General features: G+C 38.7%; 2 long non-coding RNA genes and 1 other non-coding gene across 3 annotated transcripts in view; 2 read left to right on the top strand and 1 right to left on the bottom strand.

The window, feature by feature from the left end:
* Positions 1-720: 720 nt before the first annotated feature.
* On the top strand, positions 721-851 carry Gm23748. Its single transcript, XR_003948505.1, has one exon. It is a non-coding gene; the product is annotated as a small nucleolar RNA SNORA17 (small nucleolar RNA).
* A 1,952-nt stretch (positions 852-2,803) lies between these two features.
* On the bottom strand, positions 2,804-13,081 carry Gm35548. Its single transcript, XR_379658.2, has 3 exons — positions 13,024-13,081; positions 5,645-5,820; positions 2,804-3,010 (listed from the first exon to the last, which is right to left on the bottom strand). It is a non-coding gene; the product is annotated as a predicted gene, 35548 (long non-coding RNA).
* The window catches only part of 1700063H06Rik, a 4,575-nt gene continuing 1,423 nt past the window's right edge, over positions 11,785-14,936 (top strand). Inside the window, exon 1 of the long non-coding RNA XR_001779351.2 lies at positions 11,785-13,306. This is a non-coding gene — a long non-coding RNA (RIKEN cDNA 1700063H06 gene). The remainder of the gene's footprint in view (positions 13,307-14,936) is intronic.

Here is a 14,936-nt window from a genome sequence, read left to right on the forward strand (position 1 = left end):
GTTCAATTCCCAGCAACCACATGGTGGCTCACAACCATCTGTAATAGGATCTGATTCCCTTTTCTGGCATGTCTGAAGAGAGCAATGGTGTACTCATATACATAAAATAAGTAAATCTTTTTAAAAAGGAACTACATAATCAGTTATCAAAATAGCTTCACATGTTAATTTTTATAGAATTGCACCAAGATTTCATCTTTGAAACTATTTGAATTTTTCTTCAAAGATGATGGTATTTCCTCAGACTATCATAATCTGTCTAATCTACAGTGTTTACCAGATCAACCCCCCCACACACACACATGCTTTTAATACATTATTCTCCACAGAAACTTGTGTACCTGTGGCACCTGACCAAATACTAACATGCTTTTAATGATTATTCCCATCACCAAAACTTTATTCAGTAGTAGTATTTTTTATTACCTTTAAATTATATCTCAATCTATTAAAAAGAAAAAATATTAGGAAAGAGTACAGTCAAAAGGAGTGGATATTTAAGGTTTAGATGAATGCTTTGAACACTGGCTACTGAATGTCATATTCACACCAGCAGTCCCTAGATATCTATACGATGGATAGCTGCAGCATCCATAGCAGCTTACAAACTTCGGCTGTGTATATAATGATGACATTTCAATAGCAAGTACTGAATATATACTTTAAATACTAAATGTGACTTTAATTTGATGAAATTGGAAAGGTTCAAAAACCATAAGCACTGCCCCTAGTGGCAGTGAAATATGGCTGCTGTGTCACTTGTGTGTCAGTAGGTGGCAGAGAGGAGAGAGGTTATGTCTACCCTAAGTGATCTGACTTACGAACATCTGAATTATTAGCAGCCTAACATTACCTGAAAAAAAAGTGAGCCTGCATGATCACCAGTCCAGTTCCAGGTGGCCTGGACAGGGAGCCAACCAGCAACAACTACCAGCCCAGAATCAGGTACTCCTAGATGGGCTCCCAGGGCAGCGAGCAAACCAGAGACTAGTAGAATCTTGCCTGAGACCATAGACGTGGACAGAAGACCAAGACAGTTGGGTCTTAAGTGGGGCCACTTAGGAAGGCATGCTGAGCAAGGAACAAGCCTGAGATGACCACCAAACTGGTACCATGGGCCCCAGAGAGGGAACTAGCCTGAGATGATGACCCAGTCATTTGCCATGCAGGCCTGGAGTTACAGACCATGCCTGAGATGTTCCCTGCTCAGCACCACAAAGAAGGTACAAATCATAGTACTCCTGAGACTACTCCTGAGATGACCCCAGATGTTCAGAGACTCCGGGCACCTCTAAGAGGAACACGTGGCATAGTAGAGCTGATCCTGGTGATGGGAGCATAGGCAAGTCAGCCTTTTGAGTGTGAGTGTGGGAGAGGGGTTGTCACTTGTCTGCCATGAAGCAACATGGGCAAGAGAGAAATCCCCCCTCTTTTTCCCCTTGCCATCTACAAGACTTTAGAAGGCTGGAGAGCTGACCCCAAGGTCATCAGAGCTGGACAATGTGCACATACCCATACCTGCTGCAGCACTGGGTAGAGCAGGCCCTGCACCTTACTTGGGCAGCACAGTAGAGCTGGGTCTGATGGAAGTGGTATGATGAACCTGTCTGAGTGTGTGTGAGAGGGGGAGAGCTGACAAGCTGATGAGCTGACAGGCTCAGATGCAAGGCTTTGAATTGTCCCTCTCCAACATTCACTCCATCAGTGAACTGCTGGAGTGCATGAAGGGACTGGTCTTACAGATCCAAAACTTCAGGATTTCTATGACACAGGGCAACAACAGGATATTCAAGAGGAGTCCCAGTGAGGTTCCAGTACTGATAATACAGCAGAAGCTGGAGGCCTCATACCAGATCAACGAGTCATTGCAACGAACATTTGCAAGCAAAGACGTGTGGACAAAGGCGTGTACTGTGGTATACACTGTGACACACTACAGCTTCCACAACCAGATTTTTACCTCTGTTGTGGGGCAGGTTGCAAGGCTGTCAGGTGATTACTAGGGAAGCAGGAGGATGAGTGGGACTGGGGTAGATGCTGTGAAATTCATGAAGAACCAATACAATGTTTATAAAAATTTTTAAATGAGAGAAAAAGTGAGGGATGTGATTAAAACTCATATCATTGTTAATACATGGATTAAGATATCATAATGAAACTTACTACTGTCTAAATTATTATGTTGAGAAATTCTAAAAATGTCTTGAAAACATAAAATACTATAAGCTAAACTATCAGATAGAAATAACATGGAAGTTGTGAGAAGGGTCAGAGTTAAAGCAACTTACAGGTCATAGGTTATTTAGGAGGAAGAGAGATAGACTGGGTAGTTTGTCAAATCAATCTCTGTTAAAACATTCAAGGGAAACCAGCAAGTAAAGTACACATGATGTATAACTTCCATCCCTGGGTGGGAGGAGAAGAAAATCTGGAAGCTGAAAAGGAGGAAAGAAGAAAAAAGTATGCTGAAGCCAGCTCAGGCTCTGGGCTCATGAGAGCTGCTATAAATATCTCTAAACATCCATCCCCAAAGCCTTGTGCTGTTGTGTGAATTCTGCCATGGGCTACTGTTTACAGCAGAGAAGTAGTAGGCAAATGGCAAAACTTTGGGATTTTGCTTCAGAGGGCTTGGATTGTTACCAATTTGTTAGGACTTCACACTTGTGTAGATTTCTTGTGTAAATCAGAATTATTAGTACAAAGAAAAACAGCAAAATATGGTTCATTGATTGATATTTGTATATAATCAACATGTCACTGTGCCAAAAGTCAAATTTAAGGATATTATTTTAAAATATAATAATGATTTCACTGTGAAAAGACAATAATCAAATGCTGGTGCTTGTGTGCCACATGTGCACTGGAGTCTGTAAAAGCCAAAAGAGAGGACTGGATTCATAGAGCTGAAAGTACAGGACTTGTGAGTCATCTGAGCTGGATTCTAGAAAATGATCGCAGGGCCTCTGAAAGAATAGCAAGTATTGACCTTGGAGTCCTGTACCCAAACTTCCTGTAAATGAGAATTATATAAGTTAATGGAAGAAATATATTGGAGCACTAAGACATTTCTTTCAGAAGATAATATATTATAATGGCAAATGATCATATTGATGTGAATAATTGTGCTGAGTGGTCTAATAGACATACACAGAACATTAGTATAGTAACAAAAATACAAATAATTTTGAATCCATGTCAAATATTTATTAAGTGATCCTAAAAGTAATTCCAAACAGCAAGGAATTGGTTTATATACCCCACATCCAAATCATTGCCTTAAAAAGAAAAGAAAAGAAAAGAAAAGAAAAGAAAAGAAAAGAAAAGAGAGAGAGAGAGATAAGATTAAAGTATACATTTAAAAACAAGGTAAATACTGTATCATTAGTCAAAAAATAATCTGAAGCAAAATTGCACCAAAGGCACTATATTACAATTCTTGTAGGATGCAATTAACCAGGTACATTGTAACAAACACCCAAGACTGCGAAATGGCACAAAACAGAAAGCCTGACAATAAACTATCTCTATCCTTTTTATAAAAGTTAAAGAAATAAAATGTAACACTCTGAGTAGAAGAAAAGGGCATTCATTCAGGAAGCACAGCTTCTCTCTCTCTCTCTCTCTCTCTCTCTCTCTCTCTCTCTCTCTCTCTCTCTCTGTCTCTCTCTGTGTGTGTGTGTGTGTGTGTGTGTGTGTGTGTGTGTGTGTGTGTGTGTATGTGTGTGTGTGTGTTCAGTCTTAAGATTTCTTGTGGTGTCCATTCTCAATAGCATTTTAACTTAATTGCAGACTCATAGACCAGTGCCTTAAGACATTATATAGACTCAAATATATGTATTCTTTGCAAAATGACACTTGCCTAAAGTCCTGTGAAAATCATGCAGAATGTGTGGACACCTAAACAGTAAATACAAATCACTTCCAGAGAGAAAACACTTGAAGTATATCTTTAGTAAAGTAGCTGCCACATAGATGGATCACATGTAATATTATATTTGCTTTTGGAGTTAGGGAAAAGAAAATGGGCAGCTACAACCATCTATTTTATATGTGTTTTAAAGTGCCCCACACAACACATCTAAGGATACAGCACTTATACTTAGAGCTGTACAACTGTACAGATTATTTATGGGTTGTTTTCCTGCAATCTTCTTAACAGATAGGTAAACAGTTGTATTTCTGAAAAGACACATTTTAACCAAAAAGGCTATATACTAAATATTAGTGTCAGGTGGAATTCTGAAGTCGTCTTTAGCATTATATTTCAGTCTCTCTTAATTCTTTGAATCTTATAATGTACAAAGTTTCCTAACAAAATTTTACAAAATAAGTAAAAGAGCAGGACTTAGTTGATTTTTCATTAGCTGATAGGATATGTATATTAGTTACTCTAATTATATAATCATATTTTAAGTAGATAGTAGTAAAATTAAACACTGCATGACAGTGGTTCTCAACTTACCTGTACTGGCTGTTTTTTTGTGTCAACTTGACCCATGTTGGAGAAAGGAGCTTCCCCTGAGGAAATGCCTCCATGAGATCTAGCCATAAGGCATTTTCTCAATTAGTGATCAAGGTGGGAGGGACTAGCCCACTGTAGGTAGTGTCATCACTTGGCTGGTAGTCCTTGGTTCTATAAGAAAGCAACTTGAGAAAGCCAGGGGAAGCAAGCCAATAAGTAACATCCCTCCATGGCCTCTGCATCAGCTCCTGCATCCTGACCTGCTTGAGTTCCAGTCCTGACTTCTTTTGGTAATGAGCAGGAGTGTTTAAGTGTACACTGAATTAATCCTTTCCTCCACAACTTGCTTCTTGATCACTATGTTTGCACAGGAGTAGATACTCTTGACTACTCTTGCTACCTAGTGTTGTGACCCTTTCATACAGTTCCTCATATTGTCACGACCCAAAATCATATAAATATTTTTGTTGATACTTCATTACTGTAATTTTACTACTTTTCTGAAGTCTAATGAAAATATCTGGTGTACAGGATATCTGATATGTGGCTCCTGAAGTTGTCATGCCTCACAGGTTGAAAACCACTGTTGTACAGCTTCTGGGAAGAGAAACTGCATATTATAACATAGACAAAACCACATTATGTTTTCTTATTTTGGGTCTCATCATTTACCAATGATAATTTATTACCAAATTTAATAAAGAAAACAAAAATGTTCATGTGTTAACACTTTTTCAAAACAAACATTAAATAAATTTAGCAACATTAATGATGTTTTTGAGAAATATCATTTCAGTCCATAAGGAGCTGAAATAAGATTTATTTGTGATCAATATTGAAAAGCCTATTTGAGATGTTATTTTGATTCAACACTAGGGCTATCACTAATTCCAAGAATCACTTCATGTATTCTTACAATAATTTAATGAAAAGTAATGATGTATTAGAGAAAGCAGAAAAGCCAGGATATCCCCTGTTTTGTTCTGCTTTGCCTTTATTTTTATCAGTATCCTCTGACATTCATTCCAGCTAAATTAGATCTCTAATAGGCATTTTATCTTGCTACTGTTTCCACTTGAATATGAAACAAATCAATTACACAATGCAAAGCAGGAAAAACAGAAAACTCACACAGAGCACAGATCTTAAAATAGTAAGAAGAAGGCATTGGGAGTCACATACTCTGGTATCTATGATGCTGGGTGTGGGTCTATGGCTGTAATCTTGCCACTATGATCTTGCCAACATTTGTTCTTCTGGGTCTGCATCTGAGATGTGTGGCTTCCATTCACCATCTATGACTGCATCCAGAGTTGTATTTATCTCTTCTCATCACTCAACAGTAAGAAAAGTTACCTCTATGAAAATAGAAAATAAATAAACTCAAATCATACAAAACATTTTCTCAAAGTGTGTCGCACAGAAATTATGCCCTGATAGCACAAGTAAATTATAAGCTGAAACTCATCTGGTATTTAGTTGTGATAAAGGCATGGCAGAAGAGGCCAGTTTCATCATCTATCTGGACTTCCTACACACCAATATTCCACCGTGCAGCTTGTAACCTACAATGAAATAACTGCATGCATCAAGGATGTGTGCAGAGTGACTTCTGTTTTAAAGTTGTTTTTGTGGATGAACACTTCTTGGAGCATGCTGTGTGATATGTATGCTTCTGTGAATACTGACTCCCACAGTTTGGAAGCATGAAGTAAGTAGCATATGATGTCTAGTTGGGGCACTGACTCCCCCATTATGTAATCACTTTCTGTAACTCCTCAAATTCCTTTCATATGTGTATATATTTTAAGGAGTTTCTAGAGCAGTATTTTTCCACATGGCTTTTCAAAGGCCGTTAGTATTAATTATCCTTTTGATATTCTCTACCCTGACCTCTCATCTTTCTAATCTTCCTAATTTCTCTCTTATTCTTTTATACCACTGAATTTTATTTTCCCTTCATTGGAAGATATCACTCCCACCTCCACCACCCATCACTTACTGGCTACCTAACCCTTGCACATATTCCTTGTGAAATGTGTATATCTAAAGATTAAAAGCTTATATCCACACATGGAGAAAGCATGCAGTGTTTATCTTTCTAACTGTGTGTTAAGCTCATTCAGGATGTTTGTTTATAGTTCCATCTACTTACAAAACTAACAATTTCATTTTCCTTAACATCTGGTCAATATTCCATTTTTAAATGTTCCATATTTCACTAACCATTAATCAGCTGATAGACATCTAGGCTGTTTCCAAATTCTAAGGATTATGAATAGAGCAGCAAAGACTGGATGATTCAATAGTGCTATCATAGGATGTAGAATCCTTCGGGTATATGGCCAAGGAGTGGTATCTCTCAGTCTTACAATATATTTACTTAAAAATTTTTGAGGAATCTTCACACTGATTTCCATAATGACTGAACCAGTTTGCACTCTCACTAGCAATGATTAAGTGGTCCCCTTTCTCTGCATGCTCGCCAGCATGAGCTGCCATTGTTTCATTAATATTGACCATTCTAACTGAGGTAAGAAGAAAGCTCAAAGTAGTTTTATTTTGCATAACCCTAATGGCTAAAACTGTTGAATATTTTTAAGTGATACTCTTGAATTAAGAAATCTTAGTGTTTAAAAACATATTGTTTTTCTCAAATCATGAAGACAAATGAGTGGATGAAAATACCATTTAATTTGTGGTCACTAGCAAAGACCTAAAAAGAACATGAGAGCTAGCAGACATATTTTAAGTTAGATAAATCTCAGAGGAAACAAGGAACTTAGCAAGTGAATAAATTTATTATTCTAGCATAATGTTATACCCAAATCACAAGTGTCTTGCAGGTATGATTTTTACTATAATTTATTAGACATGATCCAAAACTAATATTGAAGTACAAATCTCTTAGGGATTTGGACAAACTATAAACATAATGGATGATGTTATAATATAAAACCAAGTTTAAATCTATTATGGTCACCTGAGAACAGAGTATCAGTTGAGAAATGATCTACATAGATTGCTCTGTGGGCATGTCTGTGGAGGATTGTCTTAATTGTTAATTAGGTCTACCCTGAACGTGGGTGCTACCATTTTAGAGGCTGGTGAAATAACTTATACACAGAAAGTAAATAAATAAATAAATAAATAAATAAATAAATAAATAAATAAATAAAGTGAGGCACTTCAGCCTGCCATAGAGAAACCACATCTGGCCCTGGTAGCAAGGGCATTACAACTTTTTTCCTGGCCTGAAAGAATAGACTATACAAAACGCTATTAGAACAATTTCCAGGATCTAGAAACTGATGAAAACCAGGCAATGTCCATGGAGGATGTTAACAGGAGTCTAAGAAAGAATATGCTGCAGCTTCCTGGACTGAGCCTACAGCCATTCTCCATAACAGACCATATTCCAGACACTAAGACACATTGACATTAACATAAATAGATTTAAATTTTGCAATGTATGTATGCAACTCATGATAGAATTATTTAATTTAAAAATGAATAGCAGAAGCAAAGCCTAATATAAATAATTGGAAGTCAAATAAGTCATTCTAAGTAACTGTGTCGTAGAAGACATCAAAAGAAAAATTAGAAAGCATTTTAATTTAAAAGAAAATAACTTCACTCTATCTAAATCCACAGGAAGAAATTCAAGTCTGGTACTATAAATTCCTACAAAAGCCTATAGCTAGGGAAGTCATAGACCATAGTCGGGTGGAGGAAGATGATGCTGTTGCTTAGCAAAATGCACATGATGTGCTGGTCTAATTGCCTTCTAAATGAACTATGTGTTTGACTATAGACCAATGTTGCTATCAAGTTTTGTCAGAGAAATTGCTTTTAACGGGAAAATGTAACTGAAGACACTCATGACTTGTCAAGGTCATGAGAAGTGATGCTTGGAAGATCATCTATAACTGAGACATCTATCATACCTCTAAGGCTCACTGAGCATCACAGAATAGAGGGAAGAATGTTAGAGCCAGACAAAGAGGTGAAGTGTTGTGGAACCCTGTCTTCTGAGCATGACGAGCCATTAAACTATTAGCAGCTGTGATTAGATAACTGCACAGCCCTTCACAAGGTTGGAATCTTACATATCTTGGCACACACTATTTTATATAACTCACTTGAAATTTATAGGTCGTTAATGTTAACCATAAGGGAGGGACTTATCTGTCCACAACCTTCCCTAAGGAGATATGTGTATTTAATGTTTGATGGAAAAGGAAGAGGCATTTTCTTTGTAATATAGTCACTGGTAGCCTGATCACATTCTTGTAAACAATCTTTCATAAAGGTTACTGTAAAATACCAAAGAAATTTAAATGGAACCACCAAATAGCAAGGGGGACAAGGTTCCAGTAAGACATTATTCCCTCCCATGTAAAACATCCAGTGCTGGAAAGGGGCTAAATTGAGTTGTTGGCCAAAGGCTTCCCATGTAAACTCCCTTGAAAAACTCAGGATAGTGCAAGAATATTAGTTACTTTTGAGAAATTGATAATAAATCCCTATTTCTGAAGACAATCCCTCCCTACATATTCCATTAAACATAGAGAAATGATGACGGTGCCTAACTGAAGCCTATACCTTACTAACTGATGTTTATGATTCTGGAACACATTCTTCGTGCTACCAGAGGAGAAAGGTACACACCAAATTACAAAGCATATGGTCCACAACAATTGTGGGGAATTGCAGGCTGGTCTCCAGTCAAGGTGAGGTCTGAACCCAGATGGTCATAATTCACCTACATGACATGGTAGGCGTTCCCTCATGCTCCTGGAACGCTGGCCCCTGCCTATGTTACCATCTCTCACAGCCCCCACAAGAGAAGCATGGTCAGTAGTGATATAAGCAATGGCCCAAGCTTCTGACCTTCAGGCTAAACTCCTCCCCACTACCTAGCAACAATGAAGATCATAAAAGGGGCTGTTAGGCCCCCACCTCACTCTCTTACTCCTTTGTTACTTTACCTCTCACTTCTCTCACTTCTCTCTCCTCTTCCCTTTCCCTTTGTCTTCTTCTCTTTTCTCCTCTCCTCTCCTCTCCTCTCCTCTCCTCTCCTCTCCTCTCCTCTCCTCTCCTCTCCTCTCCTCTCCTCTCCTCTCTCCTTCTCTCTGTTTCTCTCTAGACTTTCCTCTCTCTCTCTCTCTCTCTCTCTCTCTCTCTCTCTCTCTCTCTCTCTCTCTCCTCTCTTTCTTCCTGAATTTCTAGCCCCATCTAGATCCTCTGAGCACTCTTTCACCAGTGTTGGGAACTTCTTCCCTCTTTCCTCTCTCCTACAACCCTGGGGCTTTAGCAAGGTAGCTCTGGGGTCACCAGTCAGGGGCTGCCCATTCTCCACCACCTGCCCAGTAGGGTTAACCTTAGATGCTCAGCCTGGCAGTGTGGAAAGTGTCCAGCAGCTCTGCCTGTGTCTGCCTTCCCAGAGCACAGGAACTCTGGACAGATTTTAGGCCCCTTTTCCTCCCCCACTTCTCCCCGAGCCCCCCAGTGTTCCCTTTATATTGTTCCCAGCAAACAATGACCTGCTTGCTTGATACAATGATGCATAAGACAAAATTGTGGGAACAAAAAAAAATCCTGATTGGATGTAAGGCCCAATTTATTAATTTATAAAGTGAGATTCATTTATAAGATGACGCCTATATGTAACACTGCTTAGGTGGCCAAGAACTTGAGACTAGATAGGCAATGGACCTAAGGTAAAACCAGATGCCATTGTTCCCTAAAGGAATGCAACAATAAAATGACTTCTAACAATATTCTACTATACCCATAAGCCATTCCACACACCAGAAAAGCCCCCTCCTGAAGGAGATACATGGGAAATAAAACAGAGATCCACAATGTGCAGAGAGTGGGTAGCTTTGGAGCACGTAGTCTTAAATAGGTTGTCTCTACCAAGCCCCTGTCTTCAAATCTCAAGAAAGCTTACAGAAGTGGAGATGGAAAGATTATAAGAGACAGTGGGGATGGAGGACTCCAAGGAAACAGTAACCTTCAGACAAAATTGGACTGGCACACAGATGACATCACAGATACTGAGGAAGCATGGTACAGAGGTCTAAGACACGTGTCATCTCGGCACTGAGGGTGGAAGTAGACAAGAGCCCCTCTCCATAAACAAGAAGCTATCTCCAGTTAACAATTGCTTGCAAAAGAAAAGGCAGGTTTTTTTCCCAATAAACTCTCTCTGGGTATACAAACCATAATTAAGAGCAGGTCTGATGTCCAGCACTAGATAACCAACAAAATGAACTCAGTGGTACTTTTAGAGAATTTTTGTCTCATAATGCTTTCCTTGAGCTTTATTTTTAATGTTACTGGTCTTTTGCTTATATATTACAGCTTGTTTGTTTTGATTGTTTGTTTCATTTTATGTGTTTTGTGTGTGTGTGTGTTTCTGTGGTTTCCAACCTTATGCTGTGAGTTTTTTCTTTAATTTTTATTGGTTATTTTATTTATTGATATTTCAAATGTCATCCCCCTTCCCAGTTTCCCCTCCACAAACCCCTTATCTCCTCCTCCCTAACCCTGCTTCTATTAGGGTGCTACCCCACCTGCCCACACACTCCTGCCTCAGCAACATAGCAATCCCCTACCCTGGGTCATCTAGCCTTCACAGGACCAAGGGGCTCCCATCCCAGTGATGCCCAATAAGGCAATACTCTGTTACATACCCAGCTGGAGCCATGGGTTCCCCCATGTGTACTCTTTGATTGTTGGTTTAGTCCCTGGGAGCTTGAGCGGGGGTGGGGGGCTGTCTGGTTAGTTGATATTGTTGCAATATCATGGGGTTGAAAACCCCTTCAGTTTCTTCAGTCTTTGCTCTAACTCCTCCATTGGGGTCCCTCACTCATTTCTATGTTTGGCTGCATGCATCAATGTCTGTATTGGTCAGGCTCTCTCAGAGCCTCTCAGGAGAGAGTTTTACCAGGCTTCTGTCAGCAAATGCTTCTTGGCATTAGCAATAGTTTCTGGATTTGTTGTCTACAGATGGTATTGAGCCCTAGGTGGGGCAGTCTCTGGATGGCCTTTGTATCATTCTCTGCTCCACTCTTTGTCCCTGCATTTCCTTTTGACAGGAGGAATTCTGGATTACTATTTTCGAGGTATGTGGGTGGCCCCATCCCTCAACCAGGGGCCATGCCTATCCACTGGATATGGTCTCTACAGGTTCTATCTCCCCTTTGTTGTGTATTTTGGCTAATGTCCTCCCTGTTGGGTTCTGGGAATCTCTAGGACTGTAGCATGCACACTTTGGTGTGCTCTTCTTTTTTCTTGGGTTTCAAAACAAAGCTCAGAATACTCATGATACAATGCTGTGACTTCCAATGTCTGACTTGTCCCCAAAGGTATTTTCTAGTAAACATTTTAACATTAGCCTAGACATTTTAGAAACACACCATCTTTACTCTTGTTTAAGTGTATAACACTCTTAGAAATAAGCAAGCAGATCAATTTACACTTGCTGTTACCTATAATAATAAGGAATATCCTTATAAAATTACAGACTTAAAACTTTGGGAACCAGGAACTTTGAAACACCACACTAGTTATTTAGATCTGTAACAGAATACCTGTGACACACCTAGATGAGAAAATCATCAGAGGTGTAAAATCACTGCTGTGCATAAAATTACTACGTTCATCTTATGGTGAAATGAAGAGTGGAGTCCAGCACTCCAAAGCAATCTTCAGGGACCCAGAAGTGCATTGCTGAATCCTACTTATGACTCTAAAGAGTGATTATCCCCAAAGAAGCCTGATGAGCAATGGTCCTGAAAAAGGACAGAAATGGATAAGAGAATTTCATTACCAAGTACGCCTCTGTTTTACTTAACCAGCGTCTGCTGCATAGCTCACATAACCAGAGACTGAAACTCTTAACTTAGTTTTAATACGCTACACAGATGCATGTCAAATTGTTTGGTGCTGAGAAGTATCCCACTGCTTTGACATGCACTGACCTGAGAGTCATTACATCCAAGGAAGCACACTTCTATAGAGCAATCTTTCCAGTGACAAAAGATTACTTTCCTGTTCACCAGGTGGTCGGTAGAATGCTGCATTCTGACTCGTCTGCTAAAAAATTATTTCTTAAAGAAATTTCATCCTTCTGCCAACAGTAGTAAAAATATGACTTATTTTGTACAAGGTTATGTAAGTTTAGCCAAGAGAATACACTCAGAAGTATCAATTCCCATACTATTACACTTAGATGTGTAGATATGATCCAGACAGAGCTTCTCCAGCCCTAACTTAGTCTTTGGATGAAATAGTAACAAGAGAATGAAAAGTATTTTATTGATGAAGACTCTTGAGATTGCCACACTTACAAGCTTATAAACAGAAGGCCGTGTAATGACAAACTTTTCAGAATTTGAATCTAAGCATTGTCTGGGGAGAGAAAAGGCCAAGTTTCCAGAAATCAGCAGCATGCTGACCCATGTCTTGCCTCTTTGTAGATGATTCATTTATGACTGTCGTCATATCTGCCATCTTCTTTCTGCTTAATGATGTTGCCTAGCTTCCTTTACCTTATTGTCTGGATAAGTCATCTCAGCACACACCCCATGAGATACCAGATGATTCTGTAGAATTCTAGAATGAAAACAGTTTGATACTCTAAGTCCTATTCTGATAGAGAAGTGAGAACACACATCTATAGAATTTTTACAAAGGTTCTATCTTTCTAATAGGACAACATATTTAAGAAATTCTGAGGTTATAGATCCAGGCTGCCACAGCAACTTATCCAGATGAACTAGAGAACAAGTCACTGATGAGACACCTCTCCCGACATTAATAGGAAAGCCTCACGTGAGTGTGTCTAATCACGATAGTTCTATGTGTATGCTGCTGAACTTTTATCTCCGCCCTGTTAAATCCCAGAAGGCCATTGCCCTACTCTCTAAGCTCTATAGTTACTGTTCTACTGATGTCATCACTGTTTCAGAGCATAGCCTGATGCTGTCCTACCATTATTGAAAAAAATTCACTGTGACTTCAAGTCCTCCACTGTGAATTTTCTAGTAAGTGTAGCCTTCTCAAACCCCCACAGACAGAAATAAAATTTGGTTTCCCTGCCTTATAGCTCCAAAGCACATTCATGTCTTTGTAAGTATTTATTCTCTGTTGTCATATACCTGGGTATAAATTTGTGTTTATGTTTGTACCTCATTTTATCTGCACACACAATGGATGGGTAATGTATTTTCAATTTTCCTTTCATTCCCCTAAGCACCTTATAATGCTCATTCACCCACCTGGATTTTAAAAAGATATTTGTGGAATTATTTAGAGCTGAATCAAAGATAACACCAATAAAACTCATCTTTACCTATAAAGTATTAGAAGCAAGTCTTGTTAGTTCTTTGCTTCTAAAGCATTGGGCTCTATATATTATCTGTGGATTTACATTGCTATTTACAGCTCATCCTGCATTTCTAGAGTTAGAAATAAATTCACATTTGAAAAGATTTCATGGGTGCTTGGGGCATTTTTCTGGAAAAATGATTTTTGTGATGACCCTAGGAGGTATTACTGGAAATACTTACATTTTTATGTTTCAATTATATTAACTCATAGGTAAAACCCTTGGGCAATAACCAAGTGATATTTTATGACTTATGAGACTCAGACGACACGTCTGGGAATCCACGTGAAATATATTGTGAGCATCATTATGACTTCCCCTAAGTGTGTGTTATTCTTAAATAAGAGCACCGAGTCCCAATTGTTTAAAACTCTAACTTTTTCATATTCTTCATTAGCCTAGTTCGATCCTTATACAGCTGTATAACATAAGTGGGCGAAGTCTCTCACCTGAAGGAAGGATCATGGAAGCACACTGCCGTGATGCAGTTTCCAATGAACTTTACTGACACTGTCCCCTAAAGTCACATGTTTTAGAGCTAAGTCAGAAAGAAAACAAAATATTACATGGATTAAAAACTGTTACTGTCATCACCAAAGAGTAAGGAGAATTTTGCATATTCCTAAAGAATAGCCAAATATATTTTATTTGTATTGTATGTGTTTACTGGATTGCACATGACATTTTGCTAAAAATAAATGGCAATAATCTACTCCATAACTTTTAAAGTGGATATAATGTGCTTCTCATGTAGTTTTCAGTGAGGTTCATAAAAATATCCAGTTGTTTGGTTATAGAGACAAATTAACCCACCAAAGACAAGGAAACAAAGGAATAATAGATTATATATGGAGTTGCTAGGTCCTCATTTAATCCTCATATGACTCTATGGACTACTTATATGTGAATATCATATGCAGGAGAGTCGAAGTACCCACGGGTTGCAGAGTCTAGAGAAGGAAAGTAAGAGACTTCAAGGAGCCTGATCAGTAGACAGAAAGGCTCAGTGAGGCAAGAAAACTAGGTTCTGAGATTTTATTGAACAGTACGTGGATGGACTGTAGTTGACAATAA

This window comes from Mus musculus, chromosome 9, assembly GCF_000001635.26.
Source record: "Mus musculus strain C57BL/6J chromosome 9, GRCm38.p6 C57BL/6J".
Classification (NCBI taxonomy): Eukaryota; Metazoa; Chordata; class Mammalia; order Rodentia; family Muridae; genus Mus; species Mus musculus.